Raw genomic sequence first — 5258 nt, 5'->3', positions numbered from 1 at the left:
AAACTCGCAGTAACTCTTTTTTACCTTATCTGGTAACCCTCTAGGATAGCTTCAGGATATCATAGACACCCTAAGACTTAAGCTTTTGGAGAATTAAAGTCAGAAAAGTGTGTGGATGACTTCTGTTTTTCTATTCTTTCCATACATATCCATCAAAGAAAAGAACACATGGCTGCCTATTTATTGAATGGGGAAGCGAAAAATGGAAATCAAAAAGAAAAATTTTATAAGCTAATATGTAGAAATATTATCCATCCAAACTTACCTGGATTTATTTTTTTCTGGTGCAATCACAAGTATCAAGAGGGCAGGAATCATGTTGTCCAATCTTTCATACTTTTGATCCATAGAATTAGATCAGTACCTAGAATATAGCAGGGAGTCAATGAATAAGTAAAAGGATCAATAAATGAATGAATGAATCAAGAAATAGTTTCATAAGCTCAATTTCCTAGTTAGTCTGTCTTGTATCACAAGGCAAGTTCACTCTATCATCTCTGCTGTTCTGTGGCCTTCACCCAAACCTTCTAGGAGTCTTCTAATTATTACCAAATTCAGCTTTTTGTACCAGGATTTGTGAGTATCATATAAGAAGCTACTACCATCCTTTTTGCCCCCAAGGAGCCTCTTGTCTAATTAAAGGCTGGGCTGATATCCATACACCATTAGAAAGCAGTACAGGCAAGGATGAAAGAAGTATTCTGCCTGCTATGGGAACATCAGACATGAGGAAATCGCTTGCAGACTACAATAGATGGCACACACTACAAGGAAACAAACAAAAGGTCCTGAGATGGACCACAGATGCCTTTGGCAGGTGGCAAGGAAAAGAGAGAAACAGCATGAATAAACATGCAAAAGGGACAGGGCATGGCATATTTGGGAGCAAGGAGTCTGGGCTGTCTTGAGAAAGACATGGGCCAAAAGCAATAGGATATGGTAACCTAGCTTAAGTAGCAGGATATATTTGAATGTTGTAGAGGAAGCATAGAATTTTGGACATGTGGGGGCACCTGGGTGGCTCAGTCGGTTAAGCATCCGACTTCGGCTCAGGTCACGATCTCACGGTTCGTGGGTTCGGGCCCCGCGTCAGGCTCTGTGCTGACAGCTAGCTCAAAGCCTGGAGCCTGCTTCGGATTCTGTGTCTCCCTCACTCGCTGACCCTCCCCTGCTCATGCTGTCTCTCTCTCTCAGAAATAAATGAAAAACATTAAAAAAAAAAAAGAACTTTGGACGTGTGATCAGTAGATACCCATAACTTCCACAGTGGGAGGGGTTGTGAAATCTAAGGCCCACACGTTTGAGGGCTAAAAGTAGAACTTGGGAGTTAAAAAAATTATTTCTCATTTCACTTGTTGTATCTTTGCTCCATAATAGGCTGGACCCCAAAACTGAATAGATAATAATACCTTGTTAATTGATTAAGGCATAAAGGGTTTTAAATCTGGAACAAGAAAACATGGACTCCAGTTGGAGCTCACCACTAACTGGCTGTGTGATGTTGGCCAAGTCACTTAGCTCTTCTTGGTCTGTTTATCAACCATAAAACGAGGAGACTAGATTTAAAAATACTCAATTCTCTTTGGGTTCCAAAAGCATGTAAATGATTATCAATCCAACTAAAGAATCAAGTTACAAAAGATTTTCTGGAAGAAATTAAGCCTCAGAGTATATTAAAAGGAAAATAAATATCAACAAACAAAGATGAAAAAGGATCGATGAGTCTTCATTTAACTACAAGAGTAATGGAATGAAATTACATTATAAGCTAGAATTTATATTTTAAATAGAAGTAGGAAGATGTAAAAATATGTTAATTCCTAATTGAAGATGGGACTTTGTGTATTGAGCCATTCTCCATTCTCACTCCAGAGTAAATATGTTCTCAGTGATCCGGATTTTCTGCTATGATTTCCATTTTAAGCTGGGAAGTCAACAAGAATTTATCAAGTTTCAATTTCACTGAAATCAACTGGAAAGCTTAAAAATCAAGCGAAAGTCTTGACTGCTGAAATCAAATGAAACTTTCTCATGAAAGATAATTCAGATAATTCTTTGCCCAGCATACTTCTCAGGGGGGAGGAGGTTTGGAATGTCAGTTTCCAAAATTCAATAATAGAACAAATCACTCAATACATTTGAGCTAATTTTTCTTGTTCAGATTCCTATCTTACTGTAGAGTCTAGGACACAGATAATGTATTTATACTCCTTCCTACATTTTTTTTTCTCATTGTGCACTATTTTTTCTTTTATCCATAAGAGAAGAGAAAAAAGCTAAGATGGAAGTGGAAGCATTTTGGGCACATCAGAGATAATCCTTGGATTTGTTTCTCCATATATAAGGTATTCAAAACACCAGAGGATCTGTGTAAAATCATTCACAGTGAGCCTGTCTTGACGTTCCACATCTTCCAGGAAGCTTGTCATGAGAATATGATCTGGAATGACACAATTGTCTTTCTCTGGAATTTACACTGGGAGGTATGGAATGCATCAGTTGTTTAAAGGACACATAGAGGAAATGTCAGAAAGTAGGATCCAGGTCATGAGTGATGATGGCAAATTAAAATAGTGAGAAAAGAGAAACCGAGTAAGTAAAAGATATGTGTTCAGGGGAAGAAAGAAGGCTGAGGAGAAAAGAGCAGACTCTCAGAGCAATGTAAAAATGCCATGATAGAGGCGCCTCGGTGGCTCGGTTGGCTGGGCGTCCAACTACCGCTCAGGTCATGACCTTGTGGTTCATGGGTTCGAGCTCCATGTTGGGCTCTGCACTGACAGCTCAGAGCCTGGAGTCTGCTTCGGATTCTGTGTCTCCTTCGCTCTTCCCCTCCTCCACTCACACTCTGACTGTCTATCTGTCTCTCTCTCTCAAAAATAAATACACATTAAAAAAAAATTTTTTTTAATGCCATGATAAAGGCTCCTCAGAGAGTCTAAAAGGAGTAAATTTTCCAAATCACCTATAACCTCCCATTTCAGTTCAGACCACCCAGGTCCTAACTACAGATGGATCACTTTCCTTGCAGTAACTTGAAGAAGACCCGACTCCTTGAAGCCAAAAAGCTTAACTAACACAATAAAAAATGTTTAGTACCTTATACTTATATCCAACAAATCAATCCCAGAAGTAGGATATACTTATATTAACATCTTATGAACACAAATGGCAACCCAGTCCAACCCCTACCCTACATTTTACAAATGAGAAAAATGAGGGCCAAGCAACAAAATAACATAGTCATTGTCACAGTGCTAACTGTAGTCACTTGACTGAAATCTAAGTCTCCCATGATGGCAGCTTCTAAAATGGTTCCAAATGATTCTCACCTCCTGGTACTCACGTCCCTATGTAACCTCTTTTCCTTGAGTGTGGGCTGAAGCTAGTGACTAGCTCCTAATAAGCAGAACGTGGTAAAAGTGATGCAGTGTCACATCAGTGATTAAATTATAAAAGGCTGTGACTACCATCTTGTTTGCATTCTCTTTCTGGCTTTCCTTGCTTGGTTGCTTTGATGAAGCCAGTTGTCACACTGCAAGCTGCCCCAGGGAAAGGCCCACATGCCAGGAACATGAGAGCCACCTCTGGTCAATAGCCACAGAGAAACCGACACCCTCAGTCCAACAGCCCACAAAGAACTGAATCCCACCAACAGCCACGTGAGTAAATGGAGAAGCCGTCAAGTCTGGAGATGACTGCAGTCTCAGTCAGCACTTTGTTTTTGACCTCGTGAGTGATTGTGAACAAGAAGACCCAGCTTACCCATGCCCATATTCCTGACTCGCAGAAGTTATAAGATAATAAGTATTTGTATCATTAAGCTGCTTAGTTTGGTGGTAATTTGTTAGGCAGCAGTAGAGAGGTGATACATTCCCACTGTCCCAAAGTTTTTGCTCTTTGACAGACGCCTGAAGAGTCAATAGTGCCACGCTTGTCTCCACTTGAACGAAAACTATGCCTGCAATTAATCTCTGATCCTAACACCAAGTGATCTCCACTGTTCACCCTGGCAGGGAAACAATACTAAAATGACATCGGAGCAAGTAAAGCTCAGCTGTGAGATTAAGACAAACAGAAACAAAATAGCATTACTGTCTCTAAACTGACTGCAGATTTCTGTGATCCGGAAGCACAAACTCAAATTATCTACAGCTGCCCCTTAAACATTTCATCAGTAAATGCACAGCAACAATCTTGTTCCTGGTGATGTTCACACTGAAAACAAACAGTCTTGATTGATTTTTCCCTCCCACAGAATGAATTATCCATGTTCTTTGTCAATGTGGGCAAACACGGGTGCTTGTTTGTATGGGGAAAGTACACATCTTCATCACTTGTTCAGTAGAGACAGTTATGGGGGACTAAGATTTAGATTCCATATTCAAAGACTTTGGTGGCTAGCAAAACCACAGTATAAATTAAGGGGATGAAAACTGCTCAGGCAGAATAACTATATCGTTCCTTATTCATCCATCTACTCATTCATTTATTCCCTCGCTTATTCAATAAATACTACGCATCTGCTATGTATCAGGAGATGTTTAAGGTCCAGTAGATCAAACAGCAATTAAGATAAATTCCCCGACATCAAAAGACCTGTGGCTCGGGGGGAATGTAGATTAAGAAATAGGTTCTCCCAGAAATAAGCACCCTCCTACACTGTTGGTGGGAATGTAAACTGGTGCAACCCCTCTGGAAAACAGTATGGAGTTTCCTCAAAAAATTAACAATAGNCCATGAGAAACGAAAACTGGTATCTCCTTCTGCTACTGCTGGCTCATGTTGGAAATAAGCCTGCTGGTATTGACCAGGCAGGCCTCACAATATTCCATATCAGACCGATATTCCCCACACAGATTCCTCATAAGGTAAAGCATATTCCTACCTTTACAGANACAAAATTATAAAACATTACCAAATAACCAATGATTCTTTGGATTGCTGTAGCTTTCCTGACATCTAAACTAGCTCATTGAATTTTCACAAAACATTAGTTCTTGTCTTTCTAGATAAAATTCTGGATCATATTGTGTAAGATGAGCCTACCCATTCTGTCAAAGCGTCCATGAAGCTTGGTGATTTGAATGTGAGATCTGCAGTCAATTCACCTTGAACACACTCTGAGTTGGGGTAAATTATTTGAAACCTCCATGCCTCAATTTCCTCATCTGCAAAATGGTAACAATTATACCCACTTCATAGGGATGTGATGAGGATTAAATACAATAATATGTATTTAGAAAACAATGAAACTGTTC

At 39.7% G+C, this 5258-nt stretch overlaps 1 long non-coding RNA gene across 1 annotated transcript in view; it reads right to left on the bottom strand.

The window, feature by feature from the left end:
- Nucleotides 1-271: 271 nt before the first annotated feature.
- Nucleotides 272-5258, bottom strand: part of LOC144229607 (uncharacterized) — a 214731-nt gene continuing 209744 nt past the window's right edge. The window contains exon 4 of the long non-coding RNA XR_013334534.1: nt 272-364. This is a non-coding gene — a long non-coding RNA (uncharacterized LOC144229607). The remainder of the gene's footprint in view (nt 365-5258) is intronic.

The sequence above is a fragment of the Crocuta crocuta genome, unplaced genomic scaffold, assembly GCF_008692635.1.
Source record: "Crocuta crocuta isolate KB4526 unplaced genomic scaffold, BGI_CrCroc_1.0 scaffold657, whole genome shotgun sequence".
NCBI classification, from domain to species: domain Eukaryota; kingdom Metazoa; phylum Chordata; class Mammalia; order Carnivora; family Hyaenidae; genus Crocuta; species Crocuta crocuta.
The sequence above is the reverse complement of the archived record's forward strand: the minus strand, read 5'-3'. Positions and strand labels throughout refer to the sequence as shown.